The sequence below is a fragment of the Copadichromis virginalis genome, linkage group LG15, assembly GCF_057382275.1.
Source record: "Copadichromis virginalis isolate Kocher_CV1m ecotype Utaka linkage group LG15, C_Virginalis_male_GT1.1, whole genome shotgun sequence".
Classification (NCBI taxonomy): Eukaryota; Metazoa; Chordata; class Actinopteri; order Cichliformes; family Cichlidae; genus Copadichromis; species Copadichromis virginalis.
In genome coordinates this window covers 39,465,353-39,489,651 of record NC_140632.1, presented here as the reverse complement: position 1 = coordinate 39,489,651, position 24,299 = coordinate 39,465,353, and the positions used below count along the sequence as shown (strand labels likewise).

Genomic DNA, 24,299 nt, shown 5'->3' with positions numbered 1-24,299 from the left:
CGCCTCCTGCTGCCCCGCCGCCCGCCCGGCTCATCGGTGGGCATCCTGCCTTCACGGTCCGCCGCATCCTGGATGTACGCCGCCGGGGAAGGGGCAGGCAGTTCCTGGTCGACTGGGAGGGGTACGGGCCGGAGGAGAGGTCCTGGGTTCCCCGGTCCCGGATTCTCGACCCCGCCTTGCTTTCGGCATTCTACAGAGGCCGGTCGCCGAGAGGCGACCCTTGAGGGGGGGGTGGTGTCATGGTCTGGTTGGGCACCTGCAGGTCTCAGACAGCGGCTCCTCCTCCTTTAGGTGGAGTCCGGTTGCCCCTCCCTGGCTGACCACCTGTGAGCAATCGTGCCAGCGGTATATCAGACCTGCGCTCTCAACCACTCATCGCCTGAGTACCTGCTATTCCCATGTTAGTTCAGTGGAGCATCCTAAACCTTGTCTTAACGCCGTGTGATGACTGACCTGTCTTTTCTTGTCCTCAGCGATAGCACCCGGAGTGGAGATCTTGTTCCCCTCGCTCCCGTCCTCCTGGACCTGGGCCGCCAGCTGCTCACACAACGTGGCCTGCCGGCCCACGGCTCACCTGCCTGCCTCCCCACGCCTCGACCGCTTCCGGGTTTTCCGCTCCACCTGTCCCCTCCATCTGAAACCAATGCCCCGGCCCCTACCTAGTCCTGTTTCTACCTCCCCGCTGTCCCCGCTGTTCAGCCGTCTCCTAGAGGTGTCTAGGTCGCCCTCATTATCACAGACGAATCCTACGCGCCACTAGTGTGGTGGCGTCGCTTTGTGTTTCACCTTTGTTTTCCTGTGGGCGGAAATAAATCATTTGTTTTCTGTCACCTCGCTTCCGGGTTGGTTTCTGCGCCTGTGTCCATCCCTGTTCCCTCGTGCCGTTGAGCCGTGACAAATTCAGAATTATTCTGGAACAAAAATACAGTGAAACACAACTACACTGAAAATGATCAAATATTTAATCCAAGAAGGCAGAGCAAAATGAAATATGATGAAAAATGAACATGTAGTACACCGCAGTGTTCTTGGATTTACTGCTTGTTAAAGCTTCCACTGAGGATTAGATCTTTTCTTTTTTTAAAGATGGTTGTTTGTACATTTTCTAAAACTTGAGTCGGTGCAAACACAAAGCAATTCTCCTAAACATTTGAAGCAGAACAGATGGGCCTCAATCCAAAGGTCATGTTGTCATATCACAAATGGACTTATGATGCAGACATATGTGGCAGCTCTTTAGAGCTTATGAGTCATGTTGTCTGGGGTGGCAGCTAAACGCTAGCCTTGCTTGTAATCCAGAGTGCTCAGCCTCCTTTGGGAGAAACTGCAAACAGCACCTTGTCAGAGCACATAAGCAGTAACCTCAGCCACACACAGAGCTTGTTAACTGTAATCTAAAGGAAACATATTCATGCAATATGTGATTTAGAAAGAGAATTTATGCTGAGTGAAATCTATTCTTATGCTGAGCCACATTTGTAAAGCTAACACACTTACACATTCAATATTCTTAAAGGAAAATTCCTGAGTAGGTACAGAGATTAAAGTTAATATTCTGTGCTTAGTTTTCATGTTTGATTAGTATTTAATAACTTTAACCTCAATAAGGAATGTTTAACGCCCAGTATCAAAATGATCAAACACTGATTCATGTGAACTAATATTTCTGGCGGGGCAGGGCGCTTTCCTGTAATTACCACAAGTAGTTGTCACTTTTCCATATGTTATATATATATATGTTTTGCATGTAAAATTCACAAAGTGCCACAGACGCTCTCGCTATAAAATGCACTGACTCCCAACACGAGCCTCTTCAGGCCCAACCTCCTTCTGAGCATCTAAAATTCAGGGTTTAATCATAGTCTACAAATATCCTTAATCCCTTCCACAAGATCATTCTATAATCTGCAAAAGAAGGACAAAAAGTCTACTTCAAGATGAATTCAGTTGTAATCCTAGCATATTGTGATGTATTAGAACATAGCATCAGACAAAATATTCCTCCTTTATTATGTAAAGCCCCCCTCTTCCCTTCTTATCAATAACACAATGCACCGTTAGAGTAAATATAACCAAAAGTCACTTTTTGGGTTTTTTGATTTTAATGAATGAGCTCCACTCTGAATGTTTCCTTACACGTGGCCTCCTACTCGTCCTTTTCCATCTAACGGTTGCACCTGTTTTTAGGCAGGCATTAACAAATCCCATAATTTGTGCATAAGCACAGAATCTCAGTGCGCTCTGCGTAGCTGCTGCTGTAAAATATCAGCATTAGCCTGGATTTCACTGGGGAAGCCACAGGGTTTAGTACCACTGTCACTTTATAGCAGAGAGGTTCACATATTTGTCCCCGTGTCTGTGCATATTTCCTCCAGGTGCTCCAGTTTCTCCCCACAGTCCAAAGACATGCAGCTCAGGTTAACTGGAGACAATAAACTGCCTGTAGCACAAATGTGGATCTGTCTACTGCAGGGTAGCACAGTGATGGATTGGCAGGTGCTTTTCTCCTTTCATCCAGGGACAGGCTTCAGCCTTTCCACAAAATAGGAATTAGGTACATGGTGGATGACTTTCAATAGCAAGTATTGTTTGACACATGATGGTATAATGGTGTAAGTCACGTTTAGTAAGAATTGGGCTCAGGACAGAACCTTTGCATGTTGTACTTTGTGTTTTTAATGTGGACACAGAAAAAAATATAAAGATAAATGTTTAATAAGTTGAATAAATTAAAGGTTTGGTTAGAATCCTTGCTCCTATATTCTGAAGTAAAAGATCTGCTCATGTTGTGTAGCTACAAATGTTTTTTTAAAGTATGCTTGTAGGAAACAAAGCACACAACACAAACAACACAAAGAAGAAAATATCTTCCTGCTTGTAATTGGACTGACTGTTCTGGAAACTTTCTGCTCCCAAGAGTAATGTCGATTTTATTTCAAACAATTTTTTGAGCACCCTGGATTCATGTTTTTCATAATAATGGATAGTATGTGTATTCCTCGTGTACATGTTTCAAACTATTTGGTTTGTTAATTTATGCTGATTAACTGATTCCTCGGTAATTATGCTCAAGTAATTACAACATAAATCTTTTGTGTGTGAATTCCCTGCACAAAACTTCAAGCGTAGATTCAGTGACAAAGATGACACATTAAAAAAACAGATGAATAATGTTTAATTTTGAGCAGTACATGTAAATCAGAAATGTTTCTGGGCAACAGAAACATGAGGGGTTGAAAAAAGGCCTCAGTCTCGCTTGAACCGTCTATGATGAGGAGCTCAGATGGTCATTTTTAGAGCAAGGATAAAGGGTCCCGCTGGGGGTCTGAGTGCACAAGAACCCATCTGCAGGTCTATTGAAAAAAAAAATGGCAAAAAAGAGTCTGCTGAGGTGGGCTCATCTACATTCCCCTGACACTGTGCAGGAGCCCTGGAGGACTGGCCAGGACATAGGAAGTCATAAATGATTTTCTTACCACCGCAGGTCCTTACTGTTTCAAGAAAATGACCAGAACGTATGAGATAAAAAGGAAACGTGTTTTGAAGCCCCAAGAGTCAGGAGAACGTGCACGACAATGGAGAGCACAAAGAAGCAAGAAGTTATAAGTGCAATTATTGTAGTTCTTATTATTCTTTCTCAGTGTCTGGAAGCTTATGTTAACCATGAAGCTATGCAGTTCTCTATTGAAAAATTACCAAACTGCTTTTTGTAATTTTGGTGTTAATTATTAACCCAGGTCATCAACCTATTACTTTGCAAGGTATTGACAAAGCCTGCTGTGCGCCCCCTCCTCCTTCTATCCCAACAAACCCAAATTGAAGAATCATTGAACAAACTTTTTCATGTAATCATATGCATATTTTATTCATGTAATGATATGCAATCATAGCTAAATCTTTCCGTGTCAGCAGTTCCTGTATGCATGGCCCAAACAGAGTTTCCTGTAACAGAATAGATAAACAGCGTTTGCCAATAAATATCAGAATAAGTGGCTTAATTTAGGACGCTCAAAAATGCACATTTCCCCTTCGTTAAATCCACGGTGCATTTCCACCAACTTAATTACACAGAATCCTATGCCCTACTTATATCTACACACTATGGTTCCTTCTCACAGGGGGGTCCCAAGCAGGCAGTTGTAATAAATATCAGACTCCCCGTGAAAAACAGCTTACCCAACTATGAAGGCGGTAGCTCCAAGATGGCTAAGCTGCTCCCAAAACAGTAAAAGCTGTCACGTATGACTTGTGTGTGGTGATGAATCAGCTGGAAACTAAATCAGAACTGCTAAAAAAGAGAAATTCACATCCACTGTATCATATTCTAATAAACCACATACCCTACCAGTTGGAGGGGATTATGACTGTCCATTTGTCTAGGCCAGGCCACCACTGTTAGGGAGGAATTCTCTCTTTGTGTCTGCACCATGCAAAGTTAAAAGCGATGGTGGTGACTGCTGTAAGTCATTTGTCTCTGGTAACACTGGTTTGTAGGAAGCTGGGACCTCAGCTCTGGTGGATGATACATTATTGCTATCACTTGGCCTTGTTTAATTACATCCATGTATGGGGTCTGGTATCATATTCTTCAAAGCATATCAATCATGGGAAACTTTAACCAAGGTCCAAGTTATTGTGTCATATAATCCGGTGTTTGACAGAATATGTGAAAGAATATTTCAGCAATAACTTAAGAAACAGTATGGTATCTCGGCAGCTAATCCATTAATACGGTTTATCGCAGCCGCAGAATATAAAATGAATTCTCTGGCTTTTTCTTGAACTGCAAATGAATAATGAACAGCACATGAATGTAGATATTCCTTGAAAAGCTTTTGAAGAACATCTACTTTTTCTTCGAGTGTGCGGTTTAATTTTAGCCTCATGTTGTTTATTAATCACACTTCCTTTCATAGTTATCACCGTTAATTTCGCCGCACAGCATTTATGTAAAAAACAAAAATGCATTGAAGCACCTATAGATAATCCCAAAGACATAATGCCTTTCTTTGGGCTCACAGAAATTGTTACAGCCATATATGTTTATTTAGGACAGTAACTTCAAATAGATGCATGTGGATTCACGAGCTTGATAGATTTAAGTGCATTATTAACTTTGACACAAACAGACATATTTATATACCTAAACCTTGTGATAGATGCAAAGAAAATATTCTCCTTGTACCTACCAATTAATACTTAATTAGTACTTTTACATTTTATTTATAGTGATTTTTATTGTGCAATGGACCTAAATTCCCTGCTATGCTTTACGTGCACAGAGTGTGGCTTATTACATTGCTAGCTATGTAATCATTTTGTATTTACTCAACCTTTGTGCCTTTATATTTATATATATAATATTTACAGGTTAAATTGCTGTGGTGTCATCCAAATATGACTTTACTGGGATCAGATGACAAGATCAAAGCAATTCTTCAAACTGAATTTGCCAAACTGTGTTGTACAGCCATTTGTGTTTGTGCTTATTTTGCCCCCTGTAGCCAATCCAGAAACACATAAACAAACTGAAATGAGCTCTGCATGGAGGCTGATACGTCTCGCTATAACCCAACGCTACACAACAACTTAATGGGTATTTGATAGACTTAATAGACTCATATCTGGTCTGAATTTATGACTAATGTGTTGTAGCTTCATTACTAAGTTTGCTGAAGAAAAGCTGAAACTCGGATCAAACCAAATAGTTTTCTGACATGGCAGCACTCTGGGGAACAGCCGGTGTGTGATTGTTGGCTTCTCTGTAGTTTACATATTGTAAATCTAAGAAATCCAAGCATCTCCCTCTGTTAACACAGTGTGCAGTTATGTTGGGAGAGTTGTCCTGCAAATGTTTCCTTCTATTCGCGCGGGCCATTTTTCACACGCAACGAGATCCTTGTGTATTTGTGCAACAGTTCTCTTGTCTACATTCGGCAGCTGCAATCTTAAGTCAATGATTTTTTCTCTTCCTTTCCCCAGTTGATGAATTGAATAGGAAAATCCCTCTATGTTTATCCAGGGAGAATATCTCTCAGAGTGGCAAAAATGCAACAAATCCACAATGAAAAGTAAACCGAACCAATCTTTCCCTAATCTCTGCTTGAGAGTAAAATAAAAACTAGATTTTGAGTCTACGTCCTGAGTCAATTGCTCCCCGGATGACTAATGTGTTGCTGGGATAGAAGCTTTGCAATGTGCGATGAAATCTCGCAGGGCCTTTGTGGCTCTCACTTGCTGGACATCCCCATTGAGACAGTAAAGAATAGGTGGTCACAAGGTATGGGCACAATGAAACAGAACTCAGGGACTAGAACAATTGCTTAAGCTGTCAGAGGGTGACAGAAACTGTAATTAATGATATTTTCTATTTTCACGGAAGAGAATGAGCAGCTGACAGAAGCATTATTAATGAGAGCTGCCTTGTTGAAGGGAATAATGGCAGTTTATTAGAAGCAAGACAGATTTAACGGATCTCTCTCAAACAAAGGCTTTAGACACATTGAAAAATGGAGACAATCTGCCTTAAAGATCTAATGGGAGAAAATGTTCAATACAACAGAAATGTCTGTATTGTGATCATATTCTTTTTCCCCTCGAAACCATCTGTTAGGCACGTCAAGAATAAAAGAATTCATTTTTGTTTTTTTCCCTTGATTTTAAAAGAAGTCGCTTATAGCAAAGTCTAACAAAAGTATTTTATTTTTACTATCGCTGCAATTAATCTACAGAAACAATAGCTTGACAGGTACATAGATGGATATTCTTAGTGTTAAATGCAAAACTATAGCTCAATGTCTAGTGAAACTGTCACCTATTAAATCAGAATTATGCTGTTAGAGTGGTTTCCACTCTATATCGAGGATTTCCAACATGATTTAGTATCAACAACTTTGTAAAAGTATACTGCAGAATTTATACATGTGACACAAAGGTATCGCACTTTTGGAAGATTTATTGCGTTCTACTGAATAACATTAGCTTTCTGTTTTTTTCTATTTAGACAGATGTTGTTTAATAGACTGACACAAGTAGGGCAATAGTTTCTATTCACCAATCCAACCAATCACTTTGAGAAAGCATGATGATCCCATTATTCCTCACAGTGTCTCGCGGATTTAGGCAAGATATAAGTATTTTTGAAGTAAAGCAGATAATGGCAATATTACCACGGGGTGAAAAAGATTTGTGTAACATATTCTGGCAGTGTTTCAACGGATACTCCACTGCTTCATTCATTTCACTGGACTGAAATATGGCTTCGATGTGATACTACAGGCATATTCCACTGAATAGACGTATTAGATGATTTCCAGAAATGAAATGATATCTCCCCCCCGAACCTATATTCAGTTCATGTAATTGATTCTCATCCAGCAAGTTTGACTGTATTATGTTTGTTTGAAAAGTTAAAAGAATTCGGCTAATTTCTCCCCAACCAGGCAATACTTAACCAGATTAGAGTGGCCACTTCAAGCTTTGTTGATGCATCCAAGTGAGGCAGGGCAGCCCAGCTGCAAAAGCTGATCAAAAGAGAGAGGGGGAATGTGATATTAGCATCAAGTGCTTCAGCGAGTGACTCAGACAAAAACATTGAAAAAAACATCATTATTAGACACTTCCTTTACCCATGTTTGGAAGTGAATATATCTGTTTGTCAAGCAGCTGTGTGCATCCATACATGGCATTGATTCGTACTTTAACCAGCATTATAAGGCAATTCCTCTTTTCCTTTTTGCAACCCCTTATTGGTAATATGCTAATGACATCCGCTGTGATTAGTGATTTTCTTCTAATCTTTATTCCACGGTGGCCTGAGCAATCACAGAGGTAGAGCTTCGAGATTTCGAGCAGTGAGCTTCTTCTGACTGCTCTTCCCGTCTGCCCCGACTTGATTTAATCTGAATAATAACTAAAAATTTGGATTCAAAGGCCACTGTGGTGCACCGATGCGCTTTTGCGGATTCAGGAAACACACTCAGAGGGAGACACTTTTTGGCTGTCTTAACCCAACCTGTTCTGATTAAAAGGTGTTTAAAAGAGGAAATCCTGATATATTGCTACAATAATGCTTAAAAGGCAATGTGTGGCATTTTAAAAAATCCTTTGGGAAACATTTATTGGACCATCTTTTCATCCTACAGCCCATGTGTCAAAGTATCCTTGGGCAAAATACTGAATGCCGAGCTGCCCAAGGAGTCCGTCAGACAGTGTGAATGTTAGATAAAAGGGCTTAGGTGCAGACAAAAGCGTTGCACTTTTAGTAGGATGCACTAGTTAATTTTACACCGAGCACTAAATAGGAAACAAAATTAAACACTGCCTGGTAAGACATGTAACCACTGTAAACTTTGGTTATTTAAACTCAGAGACATCTGTACAGAGACATCGTGAAAAAACGTCCTGTGGGGATTGTGGGGGTACTCTAAATATTTCTGTGGTCTCACACTGTTTCAGGCGTTTCAAGCCTTGTCCATCAAGAACACAGAAAAAAGGATTATATGAATTTTCCAGTTAACTCACACCGTTAACCAAAGAGAAAGTCAGTTTAAACTCCAGCTTAGAACATTTAGGAAGACATCATTACAAAGTTCACCCCTTCCCCAAAGCCAAGTATTGAAATGAGGTCTGCCATTTATTCTAGTAATTGAAATACTTTCAGAAGTTTCTGTTGAAGTCTACCTGTAATAAAGTGTCTTTGAATGGAAAAGACTACAGGGTGCACTTACCAGTGCGCGTTTGCATTGAAATGCACTTGGAAGCCCTCCCTAATTGGCAGCCATCTCATTTGGCTTTGATATTGCACACCATCATCTGCATGAGCAGAACAGGCCATTGTCTGGGGGATGAAGTACAGGTGAGTAACAGGCTAATCGTCAAAGACAGCGCAGGCAATGCTGGGTTCAACATGAAGCCATAAAGTAACTCCAAAGTAGTGTCAATTACAGCTTATATTCATAATAAACTGTTCATCCCGGCGATGTTTCGACTCAGCTCGGGATGAACTGTGTTATATAAAGTGGTAATGTGGGCAGTAAAATGTGACTTTAGACAGCGAGATCCAAGGACCTTCTAATTAAGAGCGCCATCTTCGAGACATCATGTGGAGTGATCTAATGGTGAGTGGCCATGCATGCTTTTACCTGGAGTGTGCTTTATCTACCAGTGCCTCGCAACGGGACCTTAGACCAACCCGTCTCCTGCTTTAGTGCTGAGGTATGAACTGCACGGGTCCTAGCAGCCATTCAAGGACCATTACAACCTGAGTGAAACGAATGGGCAAAGTGTTTATGCCATGTAGTACAAACAGCATCGCCAGTGTGAGCTATCATAGGTGTATCTCAGCTTTGGATACAGCCATGCTGCTCCAGAAGGTGTGGCGATAGAATTCACACCACCTGCAGGAGTGAAAAAGACCTCCTGCATCGTTTCGTGATAGGGTGAATTCATGCTATTACAGTCATGCAGGTTTCATCCTCTCTTTAGCAGTCAACTATAACCCATCTCAGAGACGCTAGGTGCTAATTACAAAAGGAAGAACTTGGAAAGAGAAAGCAAACAACGGAATCCAAGATAAAGGATTAAGACAGGTGCCTAATCTTCTGTTTTGGATGTTTTGGGCTTGACAGGCTCAGAGCTGCACATCCTCCTACTTGTAGGTTCATACATTTCACTCTGAACCTGTTGCTAAAAGCAGTGATTAATCATTTAACTTTCCCACAGTCATCCTCGGAGCTTCACAGTGTATGAAAAGCATTAAGAAAAGAGTCGCTGCTGGTGGGATGTGACAAAGCAACGGCCCACTGACTTAACTGAAATTAAATGGACAATTTAAAGCGAGCAGAAACAGAGGAGGAGACCGTGGATTGCTATTTTCATATTTTGATATAATTATTTTCAGTCCACTAGAGAATAAAAGCAGAGAAACCTAAATTAACTCCACGGTAAGCCCCCTTTCTATTCACCTTTAACCCCTTTATATTCCATGCTCTAAAATATCTCCGTAAACAGCTTTAAATAAGCACTGCTTTATTATTTTCTTTGCAAAGGTTTGTCAGACATTTGCACAACTATGTATTGGTGTGTCATAACTCTACTGAGGGTTGAAAAATGGATTTAGTTAAGTGCAGGAAGTATTATGTTTAGCTCAGGGCAAAGTGTTCTGTTGAGTTATAGCAGCCGATTACCCACAGCTCTGGTCCGAGGACTACATGGGGTATTTGTTTACACCAAAGGAAATGAAACTATTTCCATTTAACTGCCCTGATTATTGGCCTCCTTTGCTTCATTCCTCAATACATGTGAAATGTTTCCTACTGTTACAATGGGTATCTTTGCTCTGACCACAGCAAATAGAGGAAAAAAAAAAACCCCTCTGAGCGAGGAAATAAAAAAGGTGTGTATTACGTGAAGCATTGCGGACGAATCCTGTTTTCCATTATGTCTTCGTAACCGAATGAGTTTTTATGCAGAGGTGCTGATGCAATTAGCTGTTCCCCTCCTCACCGTGTGCCAGATCGTGCTTCGGTTTCAAAGAGTCAAAGAAACACTATCTTGCTCCAATTTCTGGAGACCTGTGCTTAATTTGGCCTCCTTTATCTAACAGAGTTTTTCTTTTTCAAACACCATGTGGTTTGATTTTGGTTGAATCCAAATAATGGACCACAATGGCGAGCAACCGGGGGCTAAGAGACTGATGTTTTAACTGTGATACATCCACATTTTTATCTCCCACTTTAACAAGTATATCCTTAAGAAACCCCACTGCTGCAGAGACCATTATCTATGTTTCATGAATAGAAAAATATCAGTGCTGGAAGCAGAGAGAAAAATAGAAATGTGGCCCTTGGTTTTTGAAAAGAGCCGAGCATTAGGTTGAGCTTCTGCGACGTGCGTTGGAAACACATATTTTAACCACGTTTATCTCCATTGCTTGACAAAAGTACTGACAAAAGCTCCATATCTTGATTTCCAAGTGCATATACAGTATTTCGGCATAATCCCTACCAGGAGTGAGTGCCGCGCAGAGAGATAGAGGGAAGGTTGTGGGCAGTGGAAAAAACGATGAGGTTGATCCCTCGTAAGCTGGCCCATGGCCTCAACCCTGCAGCATTTATCTGAGCAGCAATGGTAGTGAATCCATCACCAATCGCACAGATAAAAAGACACCCCTGCTGTCCCTGATTCTACTGCCCCCTTGAGGAAACAAAATGACAAAGGTAATAAATGCATCCAAATGCATCATTACACTCTGCGTTCAAGGTGGTTGTAGGTATCAGTCATTTTTATGAGGCTCTTGTAAAGCACACACTTCAGCTATAAGTGAAATGCTCTTCTCTGCTATTTTGCAACACAGATTATGTGACACGAGTAAAAAGGCAGGCACAGTTTATTCAAAGAAAACAGACCCTGTGCCTTTAATTTTACACACACAGTGAAGTAAAGACAGAAAAAGTGTAAGAAATACACCCCCGAAATCGGTGTTTCGTTTTTTATTGCTGTGGCCATTGTCTTACAGCTTCGGAACAAATCTGCGGAGCAAATCTACAATCTACTGTCTCCTCAATATTAAATTGTTACCCACCAATTACGCGAAGCACAGATGCTTCATCCAATCGGCAGCTGGTGTGCTGTATATTTCCGTTAATATTTCACATTAGCCTGTAGCGCTACATAATACCAGATGATTGCTTGTCTGTTATGGTATACGATGAGAAGTGTTCGGGGCTGCTAATGTGAGACGTCTCTGTTTACCACTTTGATGGATGGCCTCCCTGATAGGACCTGAGTTACGTTCAGGGGTGTCACAGGAAAAAGATGACAGATGGGCCCAGCTGTTTAAGATATCGACACTTTGACCAGACCATGAAGACATTAATCACAGCATGACTAAGCAGCACGGTGGGAGAACGGGTGACTTCTCTTATTAAGACACAAGTCGTGATGGTGGGAAAACCCTGCGTAACACACCGTTCAGTGATCAGAAGTTATAAATATTATGGCGAAGACAATGCAGAAGCGACCCAAGGAACTTGTAACATGATTAACCGTCACCAGAGATTAGGGGCCAGTAATAAAGATAAACGGGGGGCTGTTGATGCTGTAATATGATATCAAGGGATGGCAGCTATCCAAGAAGTCAGTGTCACAATGAAAAACAGGGCACTAATGGCTCTTTGGGATCTGAAGACTCACTCGCACCACGTTGTCTCGTTGATAAAACAAAACTGGTACTAGTCTCGCCGGAAAAGATGCTGCCATGTTATTTCTATATTGTGCCTCTCGATTAAATATTTATCCACCTTGAGAGCATCACCTTGTAGTTTAGTTCAAAGACATTTATCCCTGCTACGGTGATTTCTATGATGATCCTCTTTGATACTGACAATTATTTGAGACGATAGTTTCTGTGTTGATATGTTTCTTATACATGTGATAATTACAAGACAGTGATTGGCTGTGTTTTAGCTAAATATTAAGATGCACAAGTCATATTTAAAGTTTATTTAAACTTAAAAATATTTTGGGATTATTTTACTGCAGATTGATTACAGTGCAAAACTTTTCTTCTCCTGTCATAATTGATGTTAATTTCAATGCCTCACAACCTGCACAAAAAAGTGACAGAAAAGACAACAGAAGTCTGGCTGACAAATTAGACTTGAAATCGTTCATTAACATAATGTCTAGAAGTTCATTAATAACGCCGTTTTAAATTATTCATGGTCTTGTTTCACTAGATACAGCATGTTTCCTCCTGCTGAGCTCCACATCTCAATTGGCTAAAAATGGTATTAAAAAAAAGCGAAGTGAGAGAACGAGGGGATGAAAATAAAGGAAAAAAATGAGAGAGAGAGAGATCACAATGCACACAAAGACGACGGGTCATTATTTCAGCACTGCGGGGAAGACAGTTAGACACTACTTTGTTCTGTTCAATTTGACTCTGTGCGACACAACATGCAACCACAAGCGTAAACCAGCGTATACCTTATTTTAAAAAACAAACAAACAACTATGCATGTCATAAGTATGACTGTTTGACTACCCACGGAGCTGTGTATTTGCTGCACAGCTTGGTATACTATGGATATCCCACTGTTGTGATCAAATAGTTACTTGGCTAGCATTCGTGAAACTATGGTTTCACACCAGCTGTACCGCCGTTTCAGACATTACAAACTTTGAAGCAGCTCCTAGCTGTTTGTGCTAGCCTACTTTGCCTTTCACCTTTTTTCTCACAGTGCTTTCTACATGAAATGAACATCCTCACTGGTGCACGTTTCACTTACCCAGTAAAGCACAACCCCCCCCCCCAAAGTGATCAGTTTGCTCGGATCTTACAAATGCTTCATTCTATAGAAAAGCACTTTGATGCTACAGAACCCAGTGTCATCAAGGACGGCACTAACATAGTAAACAGCAAGAAACACAATGTTTCTTTCCTCTTCCTGAACTGGAATAAAAGGGGATCTCATTTTTCTTACCATAAATATTATCTCTGGTAAGTAATTTTGTGACTACAATTTGATCAGACATGCTTAATATTCTATTGAAATGCCACAGGCTTTGGCAAGCGCCCACTCAACATACCTGTGCAAAGGAAAGCCATCTTATATTTGAAATGCTGAATAGTGATGAATGAATGGAAAACATATCTGCATGATTTTTCTCTCAAACATAGTTTCATACCGGGTGCTTAGCAACATTGCAGCTGAGCAGATAAAGGAGGAGGCGAGAGAAATCCTCGCTGACAGCTGCTTTCTCCAAGCTTCTCCATGTTGTAAAGATGTACCCTCAGAACTGTATTGAAACAACTGACCCCATTGTTCCCAGTGTAATTAAAGAGACCACAGCTGAAAACGCTGGGCCACATGGCCAAAAGGGGCTTTCCACACTTTTTCAGCATGCTGTCCACTGTAACGTTATGAAGAGCGACGAACAAAAGCTTCTTAAAATCAAAGACTCCGTAACATTTTAATTTATGCATATATGACCTTTTGTGTTGATTTCAAATTCTGCTGCATAAAGAAAAAGAGGTCCATCTTTCACGTTGAAACAATGTCTCAATAAATTTGCACTTGGGACACTAGGCAATTGAAAATGGCCCATTTTTTCTAATCATAAGCACTGCATGAGACTACTTGGTTTTTGTGTTTAGATTTGGTTTTAAAAATGCTAAAGCAGATTACTTGTATTTTTCTCTTTTGTCAAGCTTAGGGAAATTTGGAAATTTGAATAAACAGTGAGCAACTCTTGCAACATACAAATTTGTGCTGCCATAAAGGCTCATTTTCAATTAAACTTCCAATCTCATTTATCATCGTGAAGGCATTTCTCCCTGATTTAACTGATAAATCTCAACAACTGTAACACAGCTGTGTTATGGTGCTGCACAAAATTTCAGTGCCTGCAATCACGTTCCACTCACTCGTCCATGAGCCTCTGTCTGCAGCAGCTGTAAATCGAGTAATTTCACAGTAGCATGAAAAGTTGAAGACAAGCTTAGCAACAATGTCAAGCGAGACACGGAATCACATTCATCTGCCGCTGTGACTATTTGATACATATCTGCTTATGCTTTGAAAACAGACACTATATTCCTTCTACAACCTGAAATACAGAATGTCCTCATTCTGTTAGCCAGATAATGACCCGTCCGACTTCAAAACAGTCTGTTCTAATTAAAGTCCTGGTCCAAAGCGACGCTACATTCCAGGGGCAGCAATCTGATGGAGCGCATGGATTCACATGAACCAGGCACCATCACAGCAGTCTTTGATCTCCAAGGGATTCATTGGATGTCAATCATTCAGCTAAGCTGGTTTTGATTTTTGGTGCACATTTGTTTTTGCAAATTGCGAATGTTTTGTTATTTCCACTAAAGACAAACAGTATGGCATAAATTAGAACGATACAAATTGTGCATGTGTTTATTTGGAAAATTTAAATGAAACACTGAATATTTTGGCTTCACCAGTGGGAAGAATGGTTTATTGCAAAAAGTCACTGATGAGATGATTCACATTGTTTCTGTTCCCATAAGCTTATAATAGTCTTTATTGGAGCTTTTATTGTTCTAGGGCCATGCATGAGGCACCTAATACAAATAACAAGTCTATAATCCAATAGACATGTAATACATATTGTGAACAATACAAAGACAAATACGAGTTGGAGTGACAGCACTGTACGTCCTTCCAGCTGTGGCCTAGCTGCAGCTACTGTTAGCATCTATTAGTCGTGTTTCTGGAGCAGGAATGTAGCATCAAAAAGAGGCACTGCACACTTGTCTCTCACATACTGCAGTGGATTTGTCCTCCTGCTACTTTCAGTTTGAACTGACTTTTTACACTATTTGCAGGTCACAGTGGTTTGTTCACTGCCTTCAGTGCCTTCAGTTTGTTCAGTGCCTTCAGTTATCATTGGCTGTTTCTCTCAAAGTGTGATTGACAGACAAAATAACACATGGGGCATCTTCAAGAAAACAGCAATAGCTTGCGTTACTGTTTTGACTCCAAAGAAGTATGCTAGCATCGGACTGTTTGAAAGACGTATCACAATTTAGCGACTGTTTTTTTTAACACTGTCGAAAAGAAGTTGACAGGTTTTTAGGATTCAGTTAAGGTTCTGCAAAGAAAGACATTAAAGCACAGAAAGTACAAACAACAGATCTACATACCAAAAGCCCAAAGCACATTTGCCAAAATGTTTGGGCTTGGTTTTTGTTTGGGAATGTTTCACATGCCATTTTGCACATTATAAGAAGATTTGATGGAGGATTTGGTCATGAGTGAAAAGGTAATTGCACCATTTTTGGTATGGATCCGACTTCAAGACCACCGCAGACATGGCAGTTTAATTTCAGAATGTTCCAAATTACATTTTGCACATTAAAAGAAAATATGATGGAGAGTTTGGTCATGAGTGAAAACAGGTGCATAGTTTCTTGGATTTGGCTTCACCTCCGATGTGGGAGTTTAAGAAAACTTTATGCTTGGGATTTTAACCGCCATGGTAGTTTCAAGAGTATAATTGCAAAATCTGATAGCATTTTGCCAACATGATGCTTCTGCAATATAATAAAACGGTGATCAGTCTGACTTGAAATTTGGCACAACTCATCCATGTGCTTTCCCAGGAAGGATAAAAGCAGCAATCAGCTGAGCAGGTGTGCGCTGATAAATATCTGGACCAGATGCAGTTTTCTAAATTTGTCCTGTTTAAATAAAATAATGAATTTAGAGGGCTGTGCTGTTTTGGTAGATGTATGTACTTTGGTTATTAAACTTGAGTTCATCTGCTGCTTTCGAACAAGTAAGGTGGTGCTGCTTAAAACCCATTATTGTCGCCCTGTATCTGCAGACACAGTGGTAAAATGTTCTTTTTAAAGGCGGTTGCATACTCGAGCCCGTCATCTTTCACTTCAAGGCAAGGCTATGAAAACAGCTTCATAAATGAGCAGTTAAGGTTCTTAACAGCTTTACAGCACACGTTAAGATGTTTGCCACATAATTACATACTGCGGTGATTTGAAAATAGTACACAGCGAAATTATAATTTTTATCGCCTGTCCCCTCCATTCCTCAGAGGGTTTGTCATTCCGTTAAAAGAAATGATACCATATCCTTCCAGAAGAAAAACAACCGACTGTGAACCATTATCAGACAAAAGAATTGCTTTGACCAGTGCATGAAACGCCACAAGTTTAGTTCTCCTGTCTCCTGCACACACAGACGTGCTCCTATGCAAACACCAGTTTGAAAACTAAAATCTATATATTCCATAAATTAATGGAATATATAGAGATGAATGCTTCTGAAATTCTAATGACCATTAAGAGTCCAAGAGGTGCTACTATTTTCTTTTGGGAGGTTTGAATCCCTGAAGCATAAAAAATGAACATAACTGCTTAAATGTGTTTTGTTGATTTTCAATGAATCAACCAGCTGTGCCTCTGTGCCCAACTCACCACCCAGATGCCAGAAACTGTTACGAGGTGGACAATACTTCACTGTTCTGTGATTAGCCGATACATCAAAGTTTATAACCTACCACATCAATTTTACTTGGGTAGATAAAAAAAAAAGGAAACTGACAAAAGCACATAGTTGCCACGCATTTATCACATCTATTATTAATCAGCTACATTTTCATGTTCACTTATCTTTAGTGGAACATTTTAGTTTCCCAAACCATATATTTCCCATTCTGTTATAATCAAACCATCCTGTTTAATCATAACTTACTTTAAGTTGGTGTTTTTTCGTTGTTGTGTTTCTTGGATGTGGACAGAATGCATGGTGGGCCTATGATGTTTGTATTCACCTCCAGCACCGGTTAGGACGCAAATCATACCCATCACATTATGGAAAAGTGCTCTGAGCTAGTTTTGATCTTTCGAAACCAAATGCAGCATATCAGCACATCTCACAGTGGAGGGCCAATGATTTGGGCTTGTTTTGCACCCACAGGAGCTGCGTACTTTGCAGTCATTGATTTAACAGTCAACCATGAACTCCTCTACACCAAAAGATTCTAGAGTCACTGCGAGGCCATCTGTCCGGCAGCTAAAGCTCGGCCCGATTCGGGTCATGCAGCTGGACAGTGACCCCAAGCACAGCAGCAAATCTGCAACAGAATAGCTGAAAATAAAGGAATCAAGCAGTTGTAATTCCCCAAAGTCAAACTTTAAATCGGACAGGATGTTGTTTTATTAACTGCATAATCACCAACGTACCTATAGTTACGCTTTAAGCCAAGCAATTTTGGACCCCGAACTAACCATCCAGTGATCTTCCAAAACCACGATGTGAACAGAATTTAACAATTGTGATTATTTCACAAGTTAAACCCTTCACTATCATCACACCTGTCCATGCGTTTTCATTTATTGTACTCCTCATAAAAAGTTGTATTAAATGTTTGTGTCAAATTTTGCAGGTATTTGAATCAGCCGGAGATCAAATTTGAAGATGTGCCAGCAAGTGTGAAAAAAAATGTTTCTTCCAGCGTTGCTTCACTTTGGAAAAGTCAGTTTCAGCCACCTGACAACCTAAAGTACATTTCTGTACAACAGCACACAGACAGGCTCTTATATGTGTGTGAAACAGACAGATATGTCTTAATATTAACACTAAGGAAGCCACCTTTACAATATGGACTCCCACGTGCTAATGAGATCACTTCCTCCTGCCCAAACTCCAAATTATCACCGTGTCACTGCAATTGATTTGAAATAATGTTATCCATAATGTTACAGCAAGGATTGATAATTTCAGCAGGTAATAGACCACTGCTACAACAACCCACACATTTCATTATTTTTAATTAGACCCACCTTTTTAGTCCATTAGCACCAGCTGCTACACCAGTGCGTTCAACTTGTGAACCTCTTTGCTGCTGATTAACATTACCATCCTCAGACTAAAGGCCATCCTGTTTTTCAGCATTTTCCAATTCAGGAATAATAGAGAGATTTCAGCCTTTCTCCCCTTCACAGCATACTAGATGGGCTGCCAGTACACCAAGGGACTAATAGAGACACAATTCTGGGCAATTTGCGGTACCCCCTTACCTGAATCTTCGCAACAGGAAACAAAACTATAACTCCCAAGCAACTCCTAAACAGAGAACATTCATTGTCAACACAGTTGGGCTATGAGTCAACCAGGGACTATTTGCTGTAGGCCAGCTCTTGCCATCCAATAAGTAAGCATCGATAGCAAAATCACCTCTGCATTAAACAGTGCAAGGGGATCTGGTGATGTTTTTTTATTTATTTATTTTTTCCCACACGGTGAGAAAGTTGCTGAAAGGCTGTAAGAACAGAGTGTACTTTCAGCTAAAGAAAAAAGATGGGACGTACAGACAATTGTTGTGAAAATTATGATAGTTTGTGATATAATCACAAAAAAGGAATGGTTCCTTTCAAGCTTTGGACACAAAATCCCACATTTAGGAAATATTTTTGAGTCCAAAGCATGTACTTTTGAAGTGAAAGCAGGTAGCTGTCACCATAGCAACCAGAAAAGCATAATTTTTAACAGACTGGCAAGCTCTGTATTTTATTCCAAACCATATTTTTTCTAAACTAAACCAAGTAGCTGTTGATGGCGAAACCAAGCCAAGCAACATCATAGAAATACAAAAATCATGTAAACGATGAGTATAAAATATTTGATGTGCATGAATAGGGCTCGGGTCTGATGCCTAGCTCCCCCGCCATCGCTCCAGCCTCAAAAAACTTTTTCCTCTCTCTCTTGTCAAAACATATTAAAGCAAACTGATGGAAAGTTGTGTTCAGGGACATGAAATTCTGTTGGGAATTTTATGCCCAGCAACACAAATCAATAGATTAAAGGTTGAGACTATTTCACAAACTACCCCGCGGCGGGGTTACATACACAGTGGTAGCCTGGCCATCAACAGTTACTGATTCCCAAAACATTACAATGATTAGGCAGAAGAGCAAAATGCAACTACACAAAAAACTGTAACATGCCAAGAGACCTGTGCTATGAAGCAGGGTTTAGGCTTAGTGGGGTAACTTTAGGGTTAACATCCTATCCTGCTGTGGCGCAGGTTATGTTCGTGAATAGTGATCGACTGAAACAGGTATGACTCAACAGTTCTTTGGAAAACTGGAAGACTTCTTGGGCCGCAGTGTGCAGATAGGTGACGATTTTAAATAGTGATTAAATTCTTTATCTTTCCCTGATAACATTCATTGATTTTTTTAATCATTTTTGTCCTTGGCTGACAGCATGTTTATTGTTCTATAACCATTAATATGTGACTGTAAAAACAGGGCACCATCAGGCCTTAATATCAATAGACTCTCTTACCCACGTCTAAACATCAATTTAACCTCCCAAGACCCGAACTCTTCCACGGCATTTTTAATTTCTCTTTCATATTTGGGCTGATTGGGACCTGATGAATGTAAAAACAAAGAATTACCGGATTTTTTTTTTTTTAACCTAATTTTTGTTTCTAAGAAAAATAATAGCCACATATGACAATATTAGTTTAAAATTTTGATACAACAGTAGCAGCATAATGTCCTCGTAAGTGCATATCAGGCCCTTGTAGAGCAAAATTGAGTATTTTGGTCTAAATAACCCAAAATGTGATGTCCACATATGTGGACGCAGGTCCTAGGAGGTTAATGGAATAACAGTATAATCCATCATATTCTTTTGTGTCTTAATGATAAACCTCTAATACTAATACTATCCTAGTTTTAAAAGGTTAACACTTTATTAATATACTAGGCCTTTTCTGGTCTCATTGACCAAAACACTTAAATTGCACACACATGGAGTACACAAACTCACACCGCTCCTTTGGCTTCAGCAGCAAATTAGCTTTAGGCCTTTACTATGTGTTTAACGTCTTCATATTTCTATAATTTTATAGTTTTGTCTTAGTAAAATCAGTTGGTCAGCTGCCACTGTACTAATCAGCATTTCCAGTTAGGCACATGAATGCACATTTAGGTAGTTTTTATATATGTTTTATTTATCAAAAAAATAAAACAGCCCTCCAAAAAAATAAATAAGTTAAAAACCCTGAATTTTACGGATTATATGTCATCTACTGGACAGCATCTTTAGTTCGTTTTTTGTTTTGTTTTTTTTGTTTTTGTTTTTTACAACATTTCATAAGCTGACAAATTATCCTGGTTATGGCACCGCATTTTCCCCTCACATCCGTACTTCTTGTGTTTCAAAGAAAACAGACATACATTTCTGGTTTTAGTCTAAACAAACCGATTCAAGAAGAATGTAAGCATTCATTGTCAAAAGTGGCATCTGTTTGCTGTACGTAGGCTGCAAAACCCAATAGTGTGACTGCTGCTCTATGTCCGGGTGAGGTCAGCGGAACAATCAGCTTCACCTCGGGGAACGGCCTGTCATCACCTGTGTAGTTTCTGCAGCACTAAGAAGCAATGATGTTTTAACAGCAACTGCAGTGGGACGTATGGATCTGGCAGACAGCAGGTCACTGTGACTCTAAGGGAGGTGACGGACCGATTTCTGCGGTGCTGGATGGAGTATTTCCCCAAAACAAAAGCCACCACTGCTTATGTTGGAATGAGTCTTGTGGTAGCAGTGTGTAATATCCTCAAGTTGTCTCTTTTTTAAGGCTTCCTCTGTTATATTGTTTATTGCATTATTTCCAAGACAGTGATGGCATTAATTTGCTTTTCTACTTGGCCCTGTGAAGTTAAGCAGTTTAATTTCTTTCCATTTTTAGGTCCGACCCTTCTTTCATCTTTGGAAAGCCCCCCAGGGAGATGTGTCTCTGCTACTGACCTCTCTCCTGTCTTGAACATGAAAAATCTTTCTGCATACAGGCCTGATTATGCAAACACTGAGTCCGTTCCTCAAATGGGAGATGACTTGAACCTGCATAATTACCTGAATATGTATTTTTTTTTTTTTTGGTTGGATGATGAATAGGGAAACATGTTGTTGCTCATACCTGCCCAACTGTAGCTCATCCTTCTTCCTGTTACCTTGGGCCTAATTTAATAACCAAAAACTCACTCAGCCAACTGTGATCCTACTGTGCACCCTGATGGCAGAAATATGTGTAAACACCTGCACTAATTACCTTCTCAGGCAGATTATTTATGAAATGCATTAAAGCATGTGTAAAACGATTCATTGGTCAGAATTCGGAGCAATTTTTCACTCGACCATCCAAATATCTTCCAGCCCAAGGGAGGCAGAGCACGTTTCCAATGAAACTAAACGGCATTATCGCTTCGTGACTGTTTATTTTCAGGATTGTTTGCGCTGTGGAGACTAAACACGATTATCAAATAGACAAAGATGAGGATTGCTGTGTGCTTTAAATCAGACCACACTGATTGTTTATGTTAGATGCAATCTCCTTAATGTGTTTATCATCCTTTGGACATTGGAGGCTTTTTCTTTTATGAATTTGACTAAATTCAGTTCAGACAATACCTATTTCTTAGGATCTGTATCTCTCGTTAATAACCTTCGCCTAGATATGCTTCTTAAATATTTTCTTTCATGAAGTTTGTCAGACTGTATTGACTGCACTGCAGGTGCTGGGTAGAGGACAAAATTAGCACGGCACTCAGCCTTGAGTGTTCAGGAGGACTAATTGAGCCAAAACTTCTCCGAGATAGACATCTCTGATTACATTACATCAGTGAAATATTCTTGTCTCACAAGTGTGCTGATACTGCAACGACAATGAACGAGACAAACTTCCATAATGATTAACAGTGGGTAATGATTTTACATATCTACTAATTTTCCATGTTTGGTTATCTTGTACCAGAAGTTACTGGGAGGCAGCCAAATTGATCGCGAAAATTTGTATTAATTTTCAAGCGTAATGATGAATGAATCAAATTTGAAGAGTCTAGTCAAATCCATTACTATCTCATCAGTGAAAATGACAACAGATAATAGATTTCCAGACCCCGCCGTTCAATTGGTGAATCATTTAATATAGTTTATACAGTTTAATTAGATCCACTGATAGCCTTTCAACAGACACAGAACGGTAGCAAAATCTCGCATCACGCCCAGCTAAAAATGTAAAATCTCAAACGAGCGCTTCACTTAAGCTACTGAAGGTTTTGCTTTACTAGAAAACGTTTAAAGACATTTAATGACAAACAGACAAACCTCAGCACAGCTTCCTAAAAGGAAGGAGATTTAGCCACAATCTAAGCCTCTGACTGCGAAGATGGTGGCGAGACTCAAGTTTGATGCCACTGTGCGAGAAACACTTTTTATTTCTTCAATGAGATGAAAAGAGCTGGTTATCTCAAGCCGATCTACGGGAATGAGATCAGATCGATTCACATACTTTTTCTGGTGCATGATATCAGCACACTTCCAATCAGTTTATGATAGGCTACTACTGTTTGCCATGTGCACCAACCCACTGCCGTGCATCCCTAAAAGCTGGAGCCACACTGCTAAGAACTGCTGAGCATTCAAAACAAATAAACAGCAGCCGGCAGTTTCGGTTAATGACAGCACGCTTTAGCAAACCTTGTGAGCAGAGTCGCGTTGAGTTGTTTTTTTTCTAAATTGTGCTTTATTTTTTTTACATTTGAATATCAGGGCTGATTGAACAATAAACTGATGTTTCGCTCAACTGATAAAATCAGAAAACTGCAAAATCAAAAAGTCCTGTGACAACTGAGCCGCTCTGATGTGTGCCAAATATATTTAAATTGCTCTACTTCTTTTAATGTTGGTCTACTTTATGCTAAGACCTCGGTGCTGTGTGTGTGTGTGTGTGGGGGGGGGGGAAGGGGGGATTTTAAAGTATTGGGTCAGCCTTGGTTGTGGTAGATACTCTGGTAGAGTGCTAATGGACTGTGATCGGGATTGGGGGCAAAAGTTGGGCTGGGAAATCCCTAAAATCAATTTTATACTCAAGGGCAAGCCAAAAATGTATGCAGCACCCAATTATTTAATATCTGAATGTTGTAGAATCTTAAAGTCCCATTTCCTGCTAAGGGCAGCAGTTACTGTACTGCAAATCATGAAAATGTGTTTGCCTTGACTTTGCATTTATTAGCTGGGTTTATTCGTGCTCTAGCAGGTGACAGCTAGTCGGATGTGACAGAGTGCAATATTATCCCTCAGACACAATCTCCGCAATTTCAGACAGCTACATCATGAGAGGATGATGTCTTTGAATTATTGATGCATTGTCAAGGTTGAGTGCATCATGCTTTTTAAGGGACTGCGAATACAAGGAAAGGGCTTTTTTTAAGAAAAGGAATACTTCAAAGTCTAACATCCCACAATTAGAGAGATATTAGTACACTAGAACTATATAATGATTACCCCATCTGAGCACAGCGAGGCTAAGAGATGTAGCTTTTGATGACCGCAGAGAGCCGAAGAAGGCGACTTCTGACGGATCCTTCTATCTTCGCCTTGCAGTTGTAGCATTTGATTCATGAACGCTGTGGCTCATGCACAGGAGAAGTGTTATAATTAACTATGAGGGATAAATGCATCACACGGCGATTATCCTAATTACTTGAGATATTCTGGAAGTTCACTATAGCATCAGAGCTCTTCTCTGTGTATTTGTTTCATATGGGTCCCTTGGAGACACTAAAACACAACCGCTGTTTTATTTAAATGCAGAGCACCTGAAGTTGAAGTAATTTATTGCATCCACAACTTCATTTACAAGAGGAAAACATCAGTTTCTGCTTGCACAGTTTAAAGAGTTGTGTCACTTAGTGGAGACTCTATTTATTTAAAAATCTATCTAATTGC

General features: G+C 40.0%; 2 long non-coding RNA genes across 2 annotated transcripts in view; one reads left to right on the top strand and one right to left on the bottom strand.

The window, feature by feature from the left end:
• The first annotated feature begins 301 nt into the window (after positions 1–301).
• On the top strand, positions 302–830 carry LOC146693011 (uncharacterized). Its single transcript, XR_014915041.1, has 2 exons — positions 302–400; positions 474–830. It is a non-coding gene; the product is annotated as an uncharacterized LOC146693011 (long non-coding RNA).
• Positions 831–3,777: 2,947 nt separating this feature from the next.
• Positions 3,778–24,299, bottom strand: part of LOC146693009 (uncharacterized) — a 63,512-nt gene continuing 42,990 nt past the window's right edge. Inside the window, exons 3-6 of the long non-coding RNA XR_014915331.1 lie at positions 9,144–9,262; positions 8,730–8,839; positions 7,455–7,523; positions 3,778–3,942 (exon numbers count right to left, since the gene is read on the bottom strand). This is a non-coding gene — a long non-coding RNA (uncharacterized LOC146693009). The remainder of the gene's footprint in view (positions 3,943–7,454; positions 7,524–8,729; positions 8,840–9,143; positions 9,263–24,299) is intronic.